We start from the raw sequence: 25,351 nt of genomic DNA, 5'->3' as shown, positions 1-25,351 counted from the left end.
ATTAGATTTGGAAAAGACTTAATCTATATATATCTTGTGTGGGTTATGTGTGTGTGTCTGAGGGTGAGTGGATTGTGGGTGTGTGAGTTTAAATGAAGGAAAAGGGAATAAAACACACAGAGGCACAAAGGTGTATTTTTGCTAGCACAAAGTAGGAATCAAATCACTCTTAAAGTCAGCCTCAAGAAAGTAATTTAAACTACCTAGTATAGATTTTGTTTGGCTCTTTGCACTGTCATTGGAAACAAAACTGCTGTTTGTGTTTTAGGAGATTTTTATCTCCTACTCTCTTGTCATTTTAGATGAGCACACAGACAATTATACAATGTCTTTTCATTCCAAACCTATAGAAATAATACACATGCTGAATATATGGAAGGTGTTTTAATCATTCTTGTGTTTTTCACTCCTCTTTGGTCCATTCCTTGTGATCATAAATTGATGCTATTCCTATACATTTTATTCCTTTAAGAAGTATCCCCACATATTTTTATGTGTAATTTAATAAAGTATAGCTATCTCTAGAAGCTTGCTAGACAATGTATTAAATAAAATTCTAATTTTTCTCCCTAAGTTATCATTCTCATTCCATTTTTTGAACTATACAAGGCTGCAAGCTCTATCATTTATGTCTATGTGATCCTTGTACAAAGTACCTAACCTCTCTGGGTCTCAGTTTCCCCATTCCTAGTAGGATGCTAACTCTTTCAAGATTGTTGAGAGGTTCTACCAAACTTTTGCTCCAGCCATCTTGGCAGATGTTGCAAGAAGAGAGGCCACTGTCCAAAGGGCAGCAGCGTAGGACCAAGGAGCATCATCAAGGACAAAACCCTGTCCTCTCTGCTGTCCAGATGATTCATAGCCCTTGCCCATTAACTGAAAAATCACCCTGGTTGAAAGGAAGGAGAAAAGAGAGAAAAAAATCCTGAAGTGCTGTGTCTATGGCAAACCATGAGTAACCAAGAAAACACTGGACTGACTGAGTCCACCATGAATTGCCCTGATTGACTTTTCTACATTAACCTTCAGTTGTAAGGCTCCTTCCTTGGAGACCAATAAATACCAGCAGTCTATTCTCTTCAATCACAGCTGGATCTAGTTTGACAGAATGGTTGGAAGATTTGGAGAGGAGGGTTTAAAGACTGTTTCTGTAGCCTTTCTCCTTATTATTATATCTTTCATGGATATCCTATCCATTTCTAGATCTGAAGTGTTGACATCAATACATAGACACCCGCTTCTTTTTGAGGCAGACAAGTGTGTGAGTCACTGCTGGAAAACTTTTCTCCAACCTTAAGTCACAAGGAGCTTCAAGACGGCGGAAGAGTAAGACACGGAGATAACATTCCTCTCCACAAATACATCAGAAATACATCTCCAGGGCTTCCCTGGTGGCGCAGTGGTTGAGAGTCCACCTGCCGATGCAGGGGACATGGGTTCGTGCCCGGGTCCGGGAGAATCCCACATGCCGCGGAGCAACTAGGCCCGTGAGCCATGGCTGCTGAGCCTGCGCATCTGGAGCCTGTGCTCCGCAACTGGAGAGGCCACAACAGTGAGAGGCCCGCGTAACAAAAAAAAAAAAAAAAGAAAGAAAGAAATACATCTCCATGTGGAACAGCTCCTATAGAACACCTACTGAATGCTGGCAGAAGACCTCAGACCTCCCAAAAGCAAGAAATTCCCCCACGTACCTGGTTAGGGCAAAAGATAAAAGAAAAAAAAGAGGCAAAAGCATAGGGACTGGACCTGCACCAGTGGGAGGGAGCTGAGAAGGAGGAAAGGCTTCCACACACTAGGAGCCCCTTCGTGGGCGGAGACCGCGGGTGGCGGAGGGGGAAAGCTTCGGAGCCATGGAGGAGAGTGCAGCAACAGGGGTGTGGAGGGCAAAGCAGAGAGATTCCCGCATGGAGGATCGGTGCCGACCAACACTCACCGGCCCAAGAGGCTTGTCTGCTCACTCGCCGGGGCGGGCGGGGGCTGGGAGCTCAGGCTTCGGTAGGATCGCAGGGAGAGGACTGGGGTTGGCTGCGTGAACACGGCCTGAAGGGCCACAGCTATCCGGGAGGGAGTCCGGGAAAAAGTCTGGAGCTGCCAAAGAGGCAAGAGACTTTTTCTTGCTTCTTTGTTTCCTGCTGCGTGAGGAGAGGAGACTAACAGTGCCGCTTAAAGGAGCTCCAGAGACGGGCGCGAGCCGCGGCTATCAGCGCGGACCCCAGAGACGGGCATGAAACGCTAAGGCTGCTGCTGCCGCCACCAAGAAGCCTGTGTGCAAGCACAGGTCACTACCCACACCTCCCCTCCCGGGAGCCTGTGCAGCCCGCCACTGCCAGGGTCCCGTGATCCAGGGACAACTTCCCCGGGAGAACACACGGTGCGCCTCAGGCTGGTGCAACGTCATGCTGGCCTCTGCCGCCTCAGGCTCAACCCGCATCCGTACCCCTCCCTCCCCCCGGCCTGAGTGAGCCAGAGCCCCCGAATCAGCTTCTCCTTTAACCCCGCCCTGTCTCAGCGAAGAACAGACACCCTCAGGTGACCTACCTGAACCGTGGGAGCTGTGTGAACAAAGAAGAGAAAGGGAAATTTCTGCCAGCAGCCTCAGGAGCAGCGGATTAAATCTCCACAATCAACTTGATGTGCCTGCATCTGTGGAATACCTGAATAGACAACGAATCATCCCGAATTGAGGAGGTGGACTTTGGGAGCAAAGATTTTTTTTCCCTTTTTCTCTTTTCGTGAGTGTGTATGTGTATGCTTCTGTGTGTGATTTTGTCTGTATAGCTTTGCTTTTACCATTTGTCCTAGGGTTCTCTCAGTCCATTTTTTTTTTTTTTTTACTTAAAAAATGTTTTTCTTAATAATTATTTTTTATTTTAATAACTTTATTTTATTTTATCTTCTTTCTTTCTTTCTTTCTTTCTTTCTTTCTTTCTTTCTTTCTATTTTTTCTCCCTTTTATTCTGAATGGTGTGGATGAAAGGCTCTTGGTGCTCCAGCCAGGCATCAGGGCTGTGCCTCTGAGGTGGGAGAGCCAACTTCAGGACACTGGTCCACAAGAAACCTCCCAACTCCACAAAATATCAGATGGTAAAAATCTCCCAGAGATCCCCATCTCAACACCAAGAGCCAGCTTCACTCAACGACCAGCAAGCTACAGTGCTTTGACACCCTATGCCAAACAACTAGCAAGACAGGAACACAACCCCATCCATTAGCAGAGAGGCTGCCTAAAATCATAATAAGGCCACAGAAAACCCAAACACACCACCAGACGTGGACCTGCCCACCAGAAAGACAAGATCCAGCCTCATCCACCAGAACACAGGCACTAGTCCCCCCCCACCAGGAAGCCTACACACCCCACGGAACCAGCCTTAGCCATTGGGGACAGACACTATAAACAACGGGAACTATGAACGTGCAGCCTGTGAAAAGGAGACCACAAGCACAGTAAGTTAAGCAAAATGAGAAGACAGAAAAACACACAGCAGATGAAGGAGCAAGGTAAAAAACCACCAGACCTAACAAATGAAGAGGAAATAGGCAGTCTACCTGGAAAAGAATTCAGAATAATGACAGAGAAGATGATCCAAAATCTTGGAAACAGAATAGAGAAAATACAAGAATCATTTTAAAAGGACCTAGAAGAACTAAAGAGCAAACAAACAATGATGCACAACACAATAATGAAATTAAAAATTCTCTAGAAGGGATCAATAGCAGAATAACTGAGGCAGAAAAACAGATAAGTGACCTGGAAGATAAAATAAAGGAAATAACTACTGCAGAGCAGAATAAAGAAAAAAGAATGAAAAGAACTGAGACAGTCTCAGAGACCTCTGGGACAACATTAAACACACAAACATTAGAATTATAGGGGTCCCAGAAGAAGAAGAGAAAAAGAGACTGAGAAAATGTTTGAAGAGATTATAGTTGAAAATTTCCCTAATATGGGAAATGAAATAGTTAATCAAGTCCAGGAAGCACAGAGAGTCCCATACAGGATAAATCCAAGGAGAAACATGCCAAGACATATATTAATCAAAGTATCAAAAATTAAATACAAAGAAAAAATATTAAAAGCAGCAAGGGAAAAACAACAAATAACACACAAGGGAATCCCCATAAGGTTAACAGCTGATCTTTCAGCAGAAACTCTGCAAGTCAGAAGGGAGTGGCAGGACATATTTAAAGTGATGAAAGGGAAAAACCTACAACCAAGAATACTCTACCCAGCAAGGATCTCATTCAGATTTGATGCAGAAATTAAAACCTTTACAGACAAGCAAAAGCTAAGAGAATTCATCACCACCAAACCAGCTTTACAACAAATGCTAAAGGAACTTCTCTAGGCAAGAAACACAACAGAAGGAAAATACCTACAATAACGAACCCAAAACAATTAAGGAAATGGGAATAGGAACATACATATCAATAATTACCTTAAATGTAAATGGACTAAATGCTCCCACCAAAAGACACAGATTGGCTGAATGGATACAAAAACAAGACCCATATATATGCTGTCTACAAGAGACCCACTTCAGACCTAGAGACACATACAGACTGAAAGTAAGGGGATGGAAAAAGATATTCCATGCAAATGGAAATCAAAAGAAAGCTGGAGTAGCAATTCTTATATCAGACAAAATAGACTTTAAAGTAAAGACTATTAGAAGAGACAAAGAAGGACACGACATAATGATCAAGGGATCGATCCAAGAAGAAGATATAACAATTGTAAATATTTATGCACTCAACATGGGAGCACCTCAGTACATAAGGCAAATACTAAAAGCCATAAAAGGGGAAATCCACAGTAACACAATCATAGTACAGGACTTTAACACCCCACTTTCACCGATGGACAGATCATCCAAAATGAAAATAAATGAGGAAATACAAGCTTTAAATGATACATTAAACAAGATAGACTTAACTGATATTTATAGGACATTCCATCCAAAAACAACAGAATACACATTCTTGTGAAGTGCTCATGGAACATTCTCCAGGATAGATCATATCTTGGGTCACAAATCAAGCCTTGGTAAATTTAAGAAAATTGAAATCATATCAAGTATCTTTTCCGACCACAATGCTATGAGACTAGATATCAATTACAGGAAAAAAACTCTTAAAAATACAAGCACATGGAGGCTAAACAATACACTACTTAATAACCAAGAGATCACTGAAGAAATCAAAGAGGAAATTAAAAAATACCTAGAAACAAATGACAATGAAAACACGATGACCCAAAACCTATGGAATGCAGCAAAAGCATTTCTAAGAGGGAAGTTTATAGCAATAAAATCCTACCTTAAGAAACAAGAAATATCTCAAATAAACAACCTAACCCTACACCTAAAGCAATTAGAGAAAGAAGAACCAAAAGAACCCCAAAGTTAGCAGAAGGAAAGAAATCATAAAGATCAGATCAGAAATAAATGAAAAAGAAATGAAGGAAATGATAGCAAAGATCAATAAAACTAAAAGCTGGTTCTTTGAGAAAATAAACAAAATTGACAAACCATTAGCCAGACTCATCAAGAAAAAAAGGGAGAAGACTCAAATCAATAGAATTAGAAATGAAAAAGGAGAAGTAACAACTGACACTGCAGAAATACAAAGGATTATGAGTGATTACCACAAGGAACTCTATGCCAATAAAATGGACAACCTGGAAGAAATGGACAAATTCTTAGAAACACACAACCTTCCAAGACTGAACCAGGAAGAAATAGAAAATATGAACAGACCAATCACAAGCAGTGAAATTGAAACTGTGATTAAAAATCTTCCAACACACAAAAGCCCAGGACCGGATGGCTCCACAGATGAATTCTATCAAACATTTAGAGAAGAGCTAACACCTACCCTTCTCAAACTCTTCCAAAATATAGCAGAGGGAGGAACACTCCCAAACTCATTCTACGAGGCCAACATCACCCTGATACCAAAAGCAGAGAAAGATGTCACAAAGAAAGAAAACTACAGGCCAATATCACTGATGAACATACATGTAAAAATCCTCAACAAAATACTAGCAAACAGAATCCAACAGCACAGTAAAAGGATCATACACCATGATCAAGTGGGGTTTATCCCAGGAATGCAAGGATTCTTCAATATATGCAAATCAATCAATGTGATACACCATATTAACAAATTGACAGAGAAAAACCATATAATCATCTCAACTGATGCAGAGAAAGCTTTCGACAAATTCAACACCCATTTATGTTAAAAACCCTGCAGAAAGTAGGCATAGAGGGAACTTTCCTCAATCTTAAGTCACCATTTATTTTTGACCTATTGCTAATGGAAATATTCTACGCAAAGTCCAGGAAAAAATACCCTTTACTCACCTTACTCACATAATCACCAAATTATGAAAGTATCTATAGTCCTAAGCATATCAGCATTGTCAATAACTGCAAGTAGGTTGTCAGAACTTGAAATAGATAATAAGAATTATCAACAGCAAGAGCCCATAAAGCAGAGGTCAAGAGTTAGTTAGATTTTCATACAAACTAAAGGCTTCTAAAATCTTTAACATAGGAAACTGTTTATCAGCTCTTTCCATCCAGTGACATGGATATGTTTTATTCATCTATGGAGTACACATTGATGCTGTGAAGCAAGCACTTCCTACCCTATAGACAACTTTCTTCTCACCATTAGTGATGAAGCTTCTGTTAAGAGTTAACACAGTGTCTTCACATTATCTCTTTCCACAACTGTGAGCCTTTCTCAGCACATCAGCAAGAGCAGGAAAATGAAGAGCAAATGAAAACCTGAAAACAAGTTGGAAATGGAAGCACCTCATTTAATTGAACTGAAAAGTTCTTCCTAAGCTTGCTGCAAACTCACTTGGCAGCAAAGCCTGAACTGATATAAGACTGTTTAAAGACTATTTATCCTACTTATAGTATGAGTATTCATTCAGTTTTCTGCAGAAATAACAATATGGTTGATTATAGGGCACAGACTTGTTGGGGATGTTATATTACATATTAGCACATTACATAACTTATATGCATTTAATTACCTTCTGAAACTCAAAAATCTCTGAATTCTAAAATACTTGTAACTTCAAAGCCTTTAGATAAGTAAGTATGAATTTGTACTCATTTTTCTAATTAGGTTATATCGAATTATTCTAGACACTTTTATTTCATATGGCAATATACTTGGTCCATATTCCTGATTCTAGTTTCCTCATCTGTATCCATAACTTATATCTCGTCTTTTTTTTTTTTTTTTTTTTTTTTGCAGTACGCGAGCCTCTCACTGTTGTGGCCTCTCCCGTTGTGGAGCACAGGCTCCGAACGCGCAGGCTCAGCAGCCATGGCTCACGGGCCCAGCCGCTCCACGGCATGTGGGATCTTCCCAGACTGGGGAACGAACCTGTGTCCCCTGCATCTGCAGGCAGACTCTCAACCACTGCGCCACCAGGGAAGCCCCTTATCTCATCTTAACTGGAGTACTAGGTAATTAATGACAGCTAAGCACTTAACATGATAATATGTGTACATACATATATAAAACAGATATATGTTTATGTGTATACAAAGACACACACAGAACTGCTATGGAAAACACTTCAAATTTAGTAAACACAGGTTTATAATTGATACTTTCAATCAACAATCTATTTCTCAGAAGCAAAGCTTAAATCAAGAACCCTGGCAGTGATAGGGTACCACTGAAATGTCTGGTTTTAAAGAGACTATCTTCAGTCGGAGAACTCCCAGATCTCTCTTCAAATTGTTGAATACTTTAAAGGAATTTGATCGTCATACTGGAAATCAATCTATCTGTATATTGTTTAAAGAGCTTCTATGTGACATCCACATCTACACTTAGCACTGCAAGCATTTCTTCTCGATTATATTGCAGGAATAGCTTAGGTTTATATTATGTTTTTCAAAGAATTGTAATATGTATTTTCTATATTTGATTTTGTATAATGAGGATAATAATAGACACAGGGGCTTCCCTGGTGGCGCAGTCATTGGTAGTCCACCTGCTGATGCAGGGGACATGGGTTCGTGCCCCAGTCCGGCAGGATCCCACATGCCGCGGAGCGGCTGGGCCCGTGAGCCATGGCCGCTGGGCCTGCGCATCCGGAACCTGTGCTCTGCAACGGGAGAGGCCACAACAGTGAGAGGCCCGTGTACTGCAAATAAATAAATAAATAAATAAATAAATAAAAAATAATAGACACATCAAGAGTTGTTTTGAGGGTTAGATAACACATTAAATATCAAGCCCAATGCATTCTACATGGTACCATTGTGAGGTAGTATAGCTAGCATCATTGTCCCCAGTTTTCAGATGGGGCCCAGAAACTGTAGGTGGCTTATTCAATGTCACATGACTAGCATACTGGAAAACTGACACTTGATCTCGTTTTGCCAGCAGCAAGTTCAGTGTTCTATCCACACCATCTCACTATTTAAAATAAATGATAGTATTTTTACCATAGCTTTTTACAAAATGGAAACTGCTTTGTTATTTTTGCTGATTATTCAAATAATACATGCACATTGCATAAACAATTACACAGATCTAAAGTTGGATAAGTGTAAAGAAAAAGAATACAGAAAAATCACATCCTCCAATCAGCCAGAAAGACCCATGTTTAATTAGGGGCATAAACTTTAAACGTTTTTCTATGCATAAACACATGTAAATACAATATAGCAATTAAAATAAGATAACATATTTTTATAGTGTGTTTTTTCATATAATAAATCATACCTATATTTACATATTAATAAAGGTAAGTTTTAGTTATTAATTTCAAAATATTTACTAAAGTGTATGAAACTTACAGTAAAATACTGCTTAATTTATTCTGAAGACCCACAGCTAGTAGAAAAGTCAACCTCAGCAATTCATGGTGGACTCAGTCCACTGTTTTCTTGGTTACTCATGGTTTGACACAGTCACAGAACTTCAGGATTTTTTTTTTTTTCTCCTTTGCTTCACCCAGGGTGATTTTTTGGTTAATAGTCAAGGGCTATGAATCATCTTGGCAGAAGAAAGACCAAGGTTAGATCCTTAATGATGCTCCTCTGTCTTATGCTGCCTTTTATCTTCCCTTTAGGCAGCAGTTTTCATTCTTGTCACATCTGGTCAGAGGGTTGGAATCATTCCTTGACATCTGGCTGTCAGATTTTACATTCACCATCCAATTTATACCAAACACAAGGTCTCTTCAAGTCTGCCCAACAACCCATCTGCCTTAGCCTGCTATAACTGAATGTACTATAGACTGAGTGGCTTAAACATTTATTTTTCACAGTTCTGGAGGCTGGGAAGTCCAAGATCAAGGTGTCAGTAGATTCAGTGTCTGTCGATAGCCCACTTCTTGTTCATAGACAGCTGTCTTCTCACTGTGTCCTCACATGGTAGAAAGGGCAAGGCAGCTTTCTGGAGCCTTCTTTATAAGGGCACTAATACCATTTATGAGGGCTCCACCCTCATAACCTAATTACCTCTCAAAGGCCCCACCTCCTAATACTATCACCTTTCGGGGTTATGATTTCACAGACGAATTTCGAAGGGACACAAACATCCACTGCTTAACATCACCTGTGCCCTCTCAGCTGTTTTTCCAATGCCAAACTGAGGTTACCCTTGGGACCACCTGCTGACACATCTAATGCAGTCATTTCTATTCTACTGCTAGTGTACCATGTTATAATGGCCCCCAAAGATATTCACATTCTCATCATCTGAACTTGTTATTATGTTACTTTACATGGTAAAAAGGACTTCACAGATGTGATTAAGTTAAAGATCTTTATAAACAGAGATGATATTGGATTATCTTGGTTGGCCCAACATAATCATAAGACCCTTATAAAAGGGAAGCAGGAAGATCAGAAGCTGAAAAGGAGATATAATAATAGAAGCAGAGAGAGGGAGAGGCTGGAAGATGCTACACTGCTGCCTTTAGAGATGTGAAAGTGGTCTTGAGCGAATGAATGTAGTTAGCCTCTAGAAGCTAGAAGAGGCAAGAGATAGATTCTCCCTTAAAGACTTCAGAAGGAATGTAGCCTTCCCAACAACCTTGATTTTAGCACACTGAGACTAATTTTGTTCTTCTGACCTCTAGAATTATGACATAATAAATTGTACTGTTTTAAGTCACCAAGTTTGTGGTAATTTGTTATAGCAGCAATTTGAAACTAATACACACCCTAAACATAGATTTTCTTTAAAAGACCTGTAGTGTCCCTGGGCTGTACTTAGAGAAGTAAAACATAGGTACCCTCTTCACTGATGCAACTTAATTGAAATTGGATTTCTATTCTCGCCACTCATCCCACTTTCAAAGCTTAGCCAACAGGAATGCAGAGAACTATATTCCTTCTCAGAGACCACTGATAGCAGCCAAGTTTATTACTCTACTCTATGTCTGTGAAAAATAAACTTGTTTCTTTGCCCAGAAAGGAGAAGAAACTCACCAGACAATCATCCAAATCTATCATTTGTTTTAACACTTCAGAGCTTTGGCTTCTAATATGCAAAGCCAAACTTTTCAAACTAAACATCTTTCTCTCACAAACTCCAGCTCCTAAAAACCTAAAGTTTTTATTTTTTGCCTTTTATTTTATTTTATTTTTATTTTTTAACATCTTTATTGGAGTATAATTGCTTTACAATGGTGTGTTAGTTTCTGCTGTATAACAAAGTGAATCAGCTATCCATAAACATATATCCTCCCTCTTGCGTCTCCCTTCCACCCTCCCTCTCCCACCTGTCAGGGTGGATACAAAGCACAGAGCTGATCTCCCTGTGCTATGTGGCTGCTTCCCACTAGCTATCTATTTTACATTTGGTAGTGTATATATGTCCATGCCACTCTCTCACTTCGTCCCAGCTTCCCCTTCCCCTTCCCCATGTCCTCAAATCCATTTTCTACGTCTGCATCTTCATTCCTGTCCTGCCCCTAGGTTCTTCAGAACAACTTTTTTTTTTAGATTCCATATATATGTGTTAGCATATGGTATTTGTTTTTATCTTTCTGACTTACTTCACTCTGTATGACAGTCTCTAGGTTCATCCTCCTCACTACAAATAACTCAATTTTGTTTCTTTTTATGGCTGAGTAATATTCCATTGTATATGTGTACCACATCTTCTAAAACCTAAACTTCTTGATTTAAGTTTAAAATTTCATTCACATACATATGTATTATGTTATATTTGCCCTCCTCCTGAGCCACTAAATACATTGATTCAATTATAGGTAGAGAGAGAACCTGGGTTAATATCACCACAATTTAACTCTGTTCATATAAACCTCCACCAATATTTTTTTCATTGAAGTATACTTGATTTACAATGTTGTGTTAATTACTGCCATACAGCAAAGTAATTCAGTTTATATATATATATATATATATATATATAATATATATATAGTATATATATTCCTTTTTAAAATATTCTTTTCCATTACGGTTTATCATAGGATATTGAATATAGTTATCTGTGTTATACAGTAGGAACTTGATGTTTATCCATTCTATATATAAAAGCTTACATCTGCTAACCCCAGCCTCCCACTCCATCCCTCCCCTAATCCCCTCCCCCTTCACAACCACCAGTCTGTTCTCTATGTCTGTGATTCTGTTCCTGTTTCATAGATAAGCTCGTTTGTGTCATATTTTAGATTCCACATATAGGTGATAGAATAAGGTATTTGTCTTTCTCTTTCTGACTTACTTCACTTAGTATGATAATCTCTAGGTGCATCTTTGTTGCTGCAAATGGCATTATTTCATTCTTTTTTATGGCTGAGTAGTATTCCATTGTATATATGTACCACAACTTCTTTATCCATTCATCTGTCATCCATCAACTTTTTTTTTTTTTTTTTTTTTTGTGGTACGCGGGCCTCTCACTGTTGTGGCCTCTCCCGTTGCGGAGCAACAGGCTCCGGACACGCAGGCTCAGCGTTCATGGCTCATGGGCCTAGCCACTCCATGGCATGTGGGATCTTCCTGGACTGGGGCATAAACCCGTATCCCCTGCATTGGCAGGCGGACTCTCAACCACTGCATCACCAGGGAAGCCTCATCAATATTTTTAATGATAGTAGAATAGTCTATTATATGGTGACTCTGGAATTTATTTACCTAATTCCCTTTTGATGGACATTTTGATTGTTGCCAAGTGTTTACTAATATAAAAATGCAGGGACTTCCCTGGTGGTCCAGTGGCTAAAACTCCATGTTCCCAATGCAGGGGACCCAGGTTTGGTCCCTGGTCAGGGAAATAGGTCCCACATGCCACAACTAAGGGTTAGCATGCTGCAACTAAAGATCCGGCATGCTGCAACTAAGATTGAAGATCCCACGTTCCACGACTAAGACCTGGCACAGCCAAATAAATAAATAAATATTTTTTTTAAATGCAGAAATGAATTCTGATCAGTTATGAAATCATTTCTTTAAAAAAGAGCCTTAGGAACAGATTTTCTAGGTCAAAGTGTAAGCACATTTTACACTTGGAAACTTGTTACCAAATTGATTTTCTTTTATGGTGGAAGTAAAAATGAATTGTCCCTTTCATTGTACCAGTTTTTCTTTTGTGTGTACCCAAGTGTATGAGAGTCCTAGTTTATCCACACTCTGTCCAATCATAGGAGTTAATAATTTTTCTTTATGCACAATGGATCAACAATAATATCAAATTGTTATTTTACTTTGTATGTCTTTGATTATTAGATTAAATGTTTACTGGTCATTTTTATTCCTTCTCTAGATTCATCAATCATATCCTCGGTTCATTTTCTTACATTGCCTTCTTCATATAAGCCTTTACATGCCATCACAACATTTTTCCAAATGCTTGTTACGTATCTTTTTCCTTGTATTTATTTTTACTTTTCATTTTACTTTTATGGTTTCTCTGCCCCCATGAGATTGTCAAGTATGTCAATCATTCTTTTAAATGTTCTGATTTAGCTAGTACTTCAGCTTTTCATTTTAGTACTGTTTGTGATTTGCAGAATGTGATATCTGAATGGATTAACCAGGAACATTTAGAAATAAAAAACTTTGCCTTTTTTCCCCCCAGAGAATATTTATTTATTTGTTTGTTTGTTTGTTTGTTTGACACAGTTGCATTTAGGTCTCCAATCTTACTATTACTTACTTTTTAAAATGGAATTATAATTGACATACAATATTATATTAGTGTCAGGTGTACAACAGAGTGATTTGATATTTTTATATATTTCTAAAATGATCACCATGCTAATGTCCAGTTACCATGTTGCCATACAAAATTATTACAATACCATTGACTATATTCCCTATGCTGTATACTATATCCCTATGAGTTATTTATTTTATAGCTGGAAGTTTGTACCTCTTATTATCTCTCACCTATTTCACTCAACCCCCTACCCTTCTTCCCTCTGACAGTTTGTCCTCTGTATCTATGAGTCTGGTTCTGTTTTGACTCACTTGTTCATTTGTTTTGCTTTTTAGATTCCACATAGAAATGAAATCATATACTATTTGTCTTTCTCTGCCTGACTTACTTCACTTAGCATAATATTATCTACATCCACCCATGTTGTTGCAAGTGACAAGATTTCATTCTTTTTTATGCTGAGTGAAATATTACATATATATGGAATATTATTTATTTATTATATATATATATACACCACATTTTTTTTCCATAGGGACTGTACCAATTTACATTCCCACTAAAAGTGCATGAGGGTTCCCTTTTCTCCACATCCTCTCCAACACTTGTTATTTGTTGTCTTTTTTTTTTTTTTTTTTTTGTGGTATGCAGGCCTCTCACTGTTGTGGCCTCTCCCGTTGCAGAGCACAGGCTCCAGACATGCAGGCTCAGCGGCCATGGCTCACGGGCCTAGCCACTCCACGGCATGTGGGATCTTCCCACACTGGGGCATGAACCTGTGTCCCCTGCATTGGCAGGCGGACTCTCAACCACTGCACCACCAGGGAAGCCCTTGCTGTCTTTTTGATAATAGCTATTCTGAAAGGTGTGAGGTGATATCTCACTGTGGTTTTGATTTGCATTTCTCTGATACTGAGTGATGTTGAGCATCTTTTCATGTGTCTGTTGGCCACCTGTGTTTTCTTTGGAAAAATGTCTATTTGGATCTTCTCCCCAGTGTTTAATCAGGTTGCTTGTTTTTTTTTTTTTATGTTGAGTTATAAGAGTTCTTTGTATATTTTGGATATTAACCCGTTATCAGATATATTGTTTGCAAATGTCTTCTTCCATTCAGTAGGTGGCCTGTTTGTTTTGTTGAGCGTTTCCTTCATTGTACAAAAGCTTTTTAGTTTGATACAGTTCCATTTGGGTTTTTCATTTGTTTTCTGTCTTTTGGGGTTTTGTGTCTGTGTGTGTGTGTGTCTGTGTGTGTTTGCTTTTGTTTCCTTTGCCTGAGGAGATAGACTGAAAAAAAATTGTGAAGACCAATGTCAAAGAGCATACAGCCTATGTTTTCTTCCAAGAGATTTATAGTTTCAAGCCTTACATTTAATTCTTTCATTCATTTTGAGTTTATTTTTGGATATGGTGTGAGAAAGTAATCCAGTTTGATTCTTTTGCTTGTAGATATCCAGTTTTACCAACATCATTATTGAAGAAGTTGTCTTTTCCACATTGTATATTCCTGCTTCTTTTGTCGTAGACTAATTGACCATATAAGCATTGGTTTATTTCTGGGCTCTCTATCCTGTTCCATTGTTCTATGTGCCTATTTTTATGCCAGCACCACACTGTTTTGACTACTGTATCTTTGTACAATAGTTTAAAAACAGGAAGCATGATTCCTCTAGCTTCATTTTTCTTTCTCAAGATTGTTTTATCTATTCATGTTTCCATAAAATTTTAGAATTATTTGTTCTAGTTCTGTGAAAAACTGAGTTTGGTATTTTGAGAGATATTGCATTGAATCTGTATTTTGCTTTAGGGAGTATGGTCAATTTAACAATATTAATTCTTCCAACCCATGAACACATTATGTCTTTCCATTTGTTTGTAGTTTTTTTCAATTTCTTTTTTCAACATCTTACAGTTTTCCAAGTATATGTCTGTTACCCCCTTGGTTAGATTTATTCTTAGGTATTTTATTCTACTTCATGCAATTGTAATGGGATTACTTTCCTAATTTCTCTTTCTGATAATTCATTGTTAGTGTATAGAATGCAATAGATTTCTGTATATTGATTTTATATCCTGTAAATTTGGTGAATTCATTTATTAGTTCTAATAGTTTTTGGTGGTGTCTATAGGAATTTCTATACATAGTATCATGTCATCTGCAAACAGTGACAGTTTTACTTCTTCCTTTCCAATTTGGATTCCTTTTATTTCCTTTTCTTATCTGATTGCTATGGCTAGGACTTCCAAAGCTATGTTGAATAAAAACTGTGAGAGTGGCCATCTTTACCTTGTTTCTGATCTTAGAGAAAATCCTTTCAGCTTTTCACTATTGAGTATGATGTTAGCTGTGGCCTTTATTATTTTGAGATGTGTTCCCTCTATACCCACTTTGTTGAGAATTTTTGAGAAATTTTGAATTTTGTCAAAAGTTTTCTCTGCATCTATTGAAATGATCATATGATTATTATCCTTCAGTTTGTTAATTTGGTGTATCACATCAATCAATATGTAGGTGTGAACTATACCTGCATCCCTGGGATAAATCCCCACCTGATTATGGTGTATGATTCTTGTAATATATTGTTGAATTCAGTTTGCTAATATTTTGTTGAGGATTTTTGTATCTGTATTTACCAGTGATGTTGCCCTGTAATTTGTGTGTGTGGGTGTGTGGGTGTGGTGTTTTTTCTGGCTTTGTTATCAGATAAGGTGTAAATTCTGGCCTGGTAGGATGAGTTCAGAAGTTTTCCTTCCTCTGCAAATTTCTTGGAATAGTTTGAGAAGGATAAGTGTTAACTTTTCTTTAAATGTTTGATAGAATTCACTTGTGATGCTTTCTGGTCCTGGGCTTTCATTTGTTGACAGATTTTTTTGTTTTGTTTTGTTTTGTTTTCTAACTTAATTTAATTCTGTTCATACTGTGTATTTATTACTGATTCAGTCTTAGGAGATTGGACATTTGTAAGAATTTATTTCTTCTTGGTTATCCACTTTATTGGCATATAACTGTTTGTCGTAATCTCTTATGATACTTTGTATTTCTGTGGTGTTGGTTGTAACTTCTCCTCTTTCATTTCTAGTTGTATCTGGGTTCTCAATCTTTTTTTCTTGATGAGTCTGGTTAAAAGTTTATCAGTTTTGTTTATCTTTTCAAAGAAACAGCTATTAGTTTCCTTGATCTTTTCTATTTTTTTAAGTCTTTATTGAATTTCTTACAATATTGCTTGTTTTATGTTTTGGGTTTTTGGCCGCAAGGCATGTGGGACCTTAGCTCCCCAGTCAGGGATTGAACCCACACCCCCTGTATTGGAAAGCAAAGTCTCAACAACTGAACTGCCAGGGAAGTCCCTCTATTTTTTTTTTTTTTTAGTTGCTATTTCATTTAATTCTGCTCTGATCTTTATGACTTCTTTCCTTCTACTAACTTATATTTGGTTTGTTCTTAATTTTCTAGTTCCTTTAGGTGTAAGCTTAGGTAGTTTATTTGAGATTTTTCTTGTTTCTTGTGGTAGGCTTGTATAACGATAATCTTCTCTCTTAGATGTGCTTTTGCTGCATCCCACAGATTTTAGATCATTATGTTTTTGTTTTTATTCATCTCTAGGTATTTTTTATTTCCTTTTTGATTTCTTCAGTGACTGATTGGTTGTTTAGTCATGTATCGTTTAGCCTGAAAAAGTATATATATATATATATATATATATATATATATATATATATATATATATATATATATATAACATTTTTATTATATATATGTAAAACAGTTAACATTTTGTAATGTCTTTTGTGTCTTATCATAATCTTTCCTTTTTAAAGTCTATTTTGCCTAATATCAATATTCCTACCCTAGCTTTCTTTCCTTTCCTTTTGCATGGAATACCATTTTCCGTCCTTCACTTTCAGTCTGTGTCTTTATTTTTCCTTTGGTCATGCCACATGGCAGGTAGGATCTTAGTTCCCCGACCAGGGATCGAACCTGTGCTTCCTGCATTGGAACTGTGGAGTCTTAACCACTGGATGGCCAGGGAAGACTCCTGTTTGTCTTTAGATTGAAGAGAGTCTCTGGTAGCACATATATGGGTCTAGATTTTGTAGCCTTTCAGCTACCCTATATCTTTGAATTGGAGTATTTAATACATTTACATTTAATTATTCATTAAGTATGGACTTATTTTCATTTTGTTACTTGCTTTCTGGTTGTTTTTGGAGTTCTTCTCTGTTTCTAGCTTCTCTTGTTCTCTCCCCTTGTGATTTGATGACTTTCTTTAGTGCTATGTTTGTATTCTTTTTTCTTTATTCTTTTGTGTATCCGTTATAGGTTTGTGGTTACCATGACATTCATATATACAAGCATATATGTGTGTGTGTGTGTGTATGTATATCAACTTAAAATAATTACGCATATATATACATAATTGTTTATACAATTATATGTGATTATATTTATATATAATATATAATATATATTATGCATATATAATGTCAATATTATTATGTACATAATATATTATGTACATATATTATGTATATTATATATGTATGTTATATATATACATATATAATACACATATATGATATTAATATATTATATATATTAATTTATAATATTTAAACATATTTTTATTATATGTAATTATATTATATATGACATAATATATGAATAATATACTACATATTATTTATAATATACTATTATAATATATTATTTATAATTATATACTATACTATATATACTAAAATAATAGTAAACTATATATACGAAAATAATATTTTAATTACATAATTATATATATTATATATATCATATTTATTATATAAAACATTAGATATTTCATATAATTGATTATATATTATTATATGTTATAAAATATAATTATATTATTTTATGTATAATTATATATATCATATTATATTATATATTAAATATAATATATAATTTTAATGATATATAATATATATAGCATAATATTTAATATATATTACACATACATAAAATAATATTTTATATATAATGTATATTTATATATAAATATTATATATACAATATGCTTTATATAATATATAATATATTATATACTATATTATACATTATTATGTATTATATATAATATACTGTAGGTAATATAGCTTTAAAAATATATAGTATCATATAAATATTATGTATTATATATTATGTATATTATTTATTAATATATTATTATATAATATATTATAAATAAAATGTTTACATATTATATTTCATAATATACAATATTATATAATATTATTATGTTATATATTATGATATATATTATATATATTACAGTATATAATTATATATAATATATGTTATAGTATATATAATATCTATTAAGATATAATATCTAGGGCTTCCCTGGTGGCGCAATGGTTGAGAGTCTGCCTGCTGATGCAGGGGACACGGGCTCGTGCCCCGGTCCAGGACGATCCCACATGCCACTGGACCCATGAGTCATGGCCGCTGAGCCTGCACGTCCAGAGCCTGTGCTCCACAACGGGAGAGGCAACAACAGTGAGAGGCCCGCGTACCACAAAAAAATAAATAAATAAATAAAAAGATATGATATCTAATATTAGTGTATATTTAATTTTTATTTTTTATTATTAATATTTATAATATATATTAATATATAATATATAATTATTACATTATAATGTACATAATATATAACATAAGACATTATGCAATATGTATAATATACATAATATATATTATTACATTAAAATATATATTATATATAGTTATATGTAATATTTTATATTATTTATAATATATCATTATAAGTTAAATTATAGTATAATATGTAATTTACTTTATTATATATAACTTATACATAAAATTTTATAATTATATATAGAGATTATATATATAAATTATGTATATAAATTATATACAATTTACTCATTATATATAATTATATATGTAAATTATATATATAATTATATATACTTGATTATTTTCAGGTAATTATTTCTTAAGGTTGAACAAACTCTAACAACCCTGCATTTTTACTCTCCACCTCCCTATGTTTAATGTTTTTTACTTCATATTTTAATGTTTTGTGTATCCCTTAACTACTTATTATGGATTTAGATGATTTTGCTGTTAATACTTTGTCTTTTAACTTTCCCACTAGCTTCCTAAGTGGTTTTTCTACTACCTTTACTATATGTTTGCCAATGAGATTTTTTTCTTTTCATAATTTTCACATTTCTAGTTGCAGTAGTTTATGCTTAGCGAAGTTCCTTTAACATCTCTAGTCAATCCAGTTTAATGGAGCTGAGCTGTTTTAACTTTTGTTTGTCTGTAAAATTCTTTCTTTTCTTCAGAGCTGTATGATGGCCTTGCTGAACAGAACATTCTTCTTATAGATTTTTTTTTCTTTCATTACTTTTATTATATTATTCCACTGCCTTCTGGCCTGCAAAATTTCTCCTGAAAAGTCAGCTGATAGCCTTATGGGAGTTCCACTTTACCAAAATAGTTGCTTTCTCTTGCTGCTTTTAAGATTCTTTCTTGATCTTTAACTTTTGCCATTTTACTTAGGATGTCTTGTTGTGGACTTCTTTTGTTTATCTTGTTTGGGATTCTCTGTGCTTCTTGGACCTGGATGTTGTTTCCTTTCCCAGTTTAGGAAAGTTTTCAGCTATTGTTTCTTCAAATAAGTTCTCTGCCCCTTTCTCTTTCTCTTTCTATTTCTTGATATTTTAACACACTGTTGCCCTTGGTTCTCTGAGATGTGTGTGTGTGAGTGAGTTTGTGTGTGTCTCTGTGTATGCTGGGGAGATGTAAGTAGTAAAGAGAGAAATCCATGCATGTAATTGTTTTATAGATAAAAGTGTTTTGACATGGGATTCTTTTTTCACATATCAGTAACTCCTTCAAAGACAGTCTTGATGAACTGATATGAATAAACAATTATCTAAATAAACACTACTATAATTATGTTCCAGATAACTTACATTCCCTACTTAAAATAACTAAGTAAACGATACTGTGGAATATTACATAGCTATTAAAAAGAATGAACATAAATTTAAAATTCATACTTGTTGAACTTTTTCCCTCATGTACGTCTAACAATTGAAACTTACTTCAGCCAACTGATAAACATATTCAAGAATTGTCAAGCTGTGAATGGAAACAAATGCACTTATTTTTTAAAAAATAAGTTTGACTCAGAAACTATTATATTAAATATTTCTAATTCAATCTAATTGAATTTCTAATCTAATTTTATCTTCAATACTAGAAATCTTTAATTTAATTTTGCTAAAACAGCTTGGTTAAAAATTGAGTACTGTGTTTTTTCCTCTGATAAATTCAAATAGCTTGTATGAAAAATATCTGATATATTTTCATCTTATAATCTTTACTACAGACATTCAGAAAGCTTTGATTTCTCTTGACCACATTCCATCTAAATCAAGTTCATTTTGTCCAATAAAACGTTCAGGAAGGCTGCATGGAAATATTATGAATGTTGAAATACCAGACATTTTCTAGATAATTGTACAGAAAAGATAATTCTGAATAGGATTTTTTTTAATCTTGATAATGTGTTGTTATTCATTTTTCTTGGAACCATTTTTTTCTAATACATAGTTTTCCTCCTGTAGTGGTGAAACCATTATTTTGCTAATAGTTAACAATATATCTCCCATATGGTCATTTCCTCTGCTTTGGTTTCCTGACCTTTCTCTTCAGCAGTGCAAAATTCTTTTCAACAAATTCTTTCCAAAGATATCCACTAGCTTTTAACAATGAGGTTTGCAAGGAACCCAAAAAACTCTGTCTAATTGCTTTTCACCTCTGACCAGCCGGTCATTTTTGGCTGCTGATTTATATGTGCCCAGAATACCTAAATTCCTTATCATGCTTGTTATCACTTGTTACTTTGGCAAGATCTTCATTATTTCTAAATTGCAAAAATTCCTCTTCATTTTCCTTGTTAAAGAAAAAAAAACAATTTCAGTGTCATAGGACATAATTGATTTCATGCTTGTCCTCATTTATTAGTAAGCTTGCTTCCTTTCTTTGTAATTCCTTCCCCTGATATATTTCCCCTGCTGATTAGTGTTAATCCTTTATATTATTAGAATATTTTGCTTACTTGCAAACATATATCTTTTCAACTAAAGTTGTCTCCTTATGTGTTTACTTTGCTTCCTTGTCATCTCATTTCCCAAATAGATTTCATTCGTCAAAATCTTTTAGTGGTATGTGCTCAAGCCACTTGTTCTATAGAGTTCTCATTCCTTAAGGAGTTAAAAGCTATGCTGGGTTTTCATTAAAATCTCTTAGATAGAACATTTCCTTCACACCTCTTGATTTTAACATATTTTTCTCTGCACTTGGATTAGTTGGGTATTATTTTTCATGAATTATTATATATTCAAGTCTCTACTGTTATACTGGAGTCATTAATTTTCTCTACTCATATCTACTTTTATATCCATAATGTTGTATAAAATACTTATATTTCAACAACAGTAAATTTTTAAAAAATTCCTAAAAAGACAGGCATTGTGCTCCATCTCTTCTGCAACACCTTAGGAATCTAACATTTAAGATAAAGAACTAATTTAAGAACATAATGATTCATCTGAGGATTATTCGGATTTAACCTGTTGAAATGGAAAAATCACAAAATCTATTTTAAAAAAATGTTTGAGTCTTAGTACTGCAATTTACTAACTATTATCTTGGTTGGGTTACATAAGTGATCTGTGTCTAGTCCTCATCTATAAATGTTAATATGAAGTAATTTTGAGAATAAAATAAGCACATGTTATTGAAAGAGCTATGTAAGTTGCAACACATTCTAAATAAATTAAGTTTTATTAACACTCCCTCATTGTTTATGTAAGGGATCAGGAAATCTGATGTTAATTGATTTATAGGTAAAGGTTTGATCTGGGGGAAAGTGTACCCATTAAAATAAGATTAGGTGTTAGTTATTGAGGTTAAAGAAACAAGGAAAAAAGAGGCCTTCCCATTCTTCTTTTGAACACTTAGCTCTCTTTTTTTCTCTTCTCAGTAGTTAAAGTTAATTAAGAGAGCTTCTCTATTCTCTCCCACTATCTCTCTTTTCTACCTAGCCCATGTCTCAGAACAGCTGTTACCTTGAGCTGGAGAATGCAGCCAGGGTATACTGACTGTATAGGACAGGGTATCTCTTTCCCTGCCCCAAAGATCCTTAACATACATTTTATACCTAATCACTTCTCCCACATGAAAGTTTAGTAGTACAGATTTAGTGTATATCTGTTTCTGTGCAGTGGCCCTTTAGACAGCCACAAACCATTGTAACTAGCTAAATATTTTTTTGCCCTTATGTACCAATTTTCACCCTCTACAAGGTTATTATTGCCTCTGTGGAGAATTTGTGCTATGGGGGACACATGGGAGGATTGGTATTTCAAGCTCATCCTCTCCCTTCTGTCCATTCTTACAGTAAATCTCCCCTTAGCTGAAAACAACTGAAAGCCAGGGGACAGAGGAGTTCACAGATATAGTTTATGCAGGTCACCCTCCTAGGGCACAGGGCTGGGTAGAGAAGGGTGATGAGTAGACCTGGATGGGTGAATAGAATATATTAACACAGACAACACACCAATAGCCATGAAATATATCTTCTATGTGTGGTAGCTTTGCGAACAGGCAAAGTCAAAAGTCAGAGGAGGTGTGTTCTGAAGGAGACAGAGCAGAAAGGCAGTCAGAATAATAAAAAGAGAGCTTAACACAAAAAACAAGCTAACAGCAATGGCTAGGATATTTCAAGACCTAGTTCTTCTTCCCAAACTTTAAATGCATAAGTCCTTAAGTCTCATTCTAGGATTGACACTCTCCTGCTCTTGTCTTGATGGGCTCTTAGTTCATTAAGGTTCTGTCAGGGATGTGGTACAAAAGGGTTGAGTACAACATTTCATTTAATGCAAGGATTAATGAGGCTTAAGAGAAGATGTGATGTTGAATAATTAGAATTTTTGTCTAATCTCTAATAGACCCCAGGACCTTCCTGGTATATCACATTATGCCACTACATTTCTCTGACTGACCCAAATTTCCCAGCTCCCTCCCTTCTACTTCATTCTTTCCCATTTCACTTGACTTCTCTTTAGATTTTACAAATAGTATTGACAGTTATAAACTTTTATGTTGGGAAATTATGCCTAATAAATTATTCTCAAGCATTCACACATTTGACTTTTTCACTTATCATTAATTATGAATGACCCCAAGTTTGCATGTCATATAATAATTTGTCATTTTGCTGTGGGTGTTATTTTTAGTTCTTTTTCTTACAATGTAGCTGTCCCTGAGCAAGTACGTAAGGTTAGCTTACCAACCCACATACACATTTAAATCAGCCTTGTGTTTAGCAACTTTCAGGGCCACCCAAAAGTGACTCATAAACACAAAAAATTTGTGTGCAGTGATTTATATATTCATTTTCTGGTGCGAATTATGCATAAAGGTGGTTTTTAGAAATAGAGCAATTTGCAAAGATATAGTGAGGGTCCACTATAGTTGAAAATCTAAGGTTATAAAAAAAATGAGATTTCTCACAGGATTTTAATTTTGTTATTTTTTTTTAGATGGCACATAAGAGAAATTCAAAAAGTGTAGGTAGAAAGAAAAAAGGAGAGAGTCTTAGTCATTATTCTCTTCCTGATGAAGTCCTAGAACAAACAGAGTTTTCTCAATTTATCTAACACTCTATAAGAGGCACAAAAGTGAAACAAATGGTAATTTTAAGAGAAGAAATACTGACTCTGTTCTGCTTAAAATAAAATTACATATTCCCTTGTAAAAGAAAAGATGTCAGAGTTAGCACAGAAGAATGAATTCATGTTATTAAGGATTCACAATTAAAATATTAAAATTCTGACATTATAAAAATGCTCATAAACCCACAACCATCTTTTGATGTCAGGATGATATTATAGTCATTAAAAAATAATATTACCTAGAAATTCCATCTGAACAAAGAAATTACACAGAGGAATTTAATTAAATAAAATTAGCATACCTAAAGATGTTTGAAATCTACTTTGAGTAACTTTTATGATTGTGAACTGTAAATATGAGCATTAAGTATATATTTCAACCTGGTCAGGTACAATCACTTTTTATTTTGATTACATCTTGAGATCTGCAATTTGTAGGAAATACTAGCAAATTTATATTCAGATCAGCTTTCAATGTTTATGAGTGTATATAAACATGTTAAAGGTACATTTCTTAGCAACATGACACCTCAGTAGGCACTATATATAGTGAACTTGGCACTACGGGTGAATTTTATTCACCTATATGCTCATCAGTAAAATACAGAACATGCTTATTTATTTGTTTTTGTCTGCATGGTACAGTAGCATTTGCAGATGGTCAACCTTTAACTGAAAGTCTGAACCTATCCTTTAGCTTTACTTTATCTGGCATTAGAAGCAAGAATTGATTAGTGAAACAGTTTATACAGAGTTGGAAATATGTAATATAACTGCAAACTTAGTTACTAACACAAATGATAGTATAACAATAATAAATGGACATTTTAAAAGTATATTTTTCCCTATGCCATGTAAAATAGAAAAATTCATCTACAGACCATTATGAAATTTCATTTGCCAAGTTTCCTTCCATTCTGTGCTGTATGTATTAGCAATGAAATTCTCAAAATTTGTTAATGGAGGTATTTTTCTGTGGAAAAATGTCTTTTTCCCTTACGATGGAGAAAATGATATTCACCACTTCACAGAATATGACACTTGGCTTTATCATACTGCAAATGTGGAAATAAGGATTTTATGATTTTAGGGGATGGTTAAATTTTGTATAACAAAATTATCATTTTCAATATACTCCAGTAAACTGTTATTTTCACTATCTTCATACATATATTGACTCTCTAAGGAAACATATTTGAAAAGTCAGGGTTCATATATTCAGTTTAACCAGAAATATCTTTGCAAAGCTTACCAAATTAATTTTTTCCATGCCTACTTTTAGTCCTAGTAGTATATATTTCTTTGAGGTAACTATCTGTCTTAATTTGTAAATGAGACAAATTTATAAATTCTGCTATAAGAATATTTTAGTTACTTATAAGTAAAATATCCAAGACATAGGACATCCCATCCCCAG

The sequence above is a fragment of the Mesoplodon bidens genome (assembly GCF_964165515.1).
Source record: "Mesoplodon bidens genome assembly, chromosome: 17".
Classification (NCBI taxonomy): Eukaryota; Metazoa; Chordata; class Mammalia; order Artiodactyla; family Ziphiidae; genus Mesoplodon; species Mesoplodon bidens.
This window is presented reverse-complemented; position numbering follows the sequence as displayed.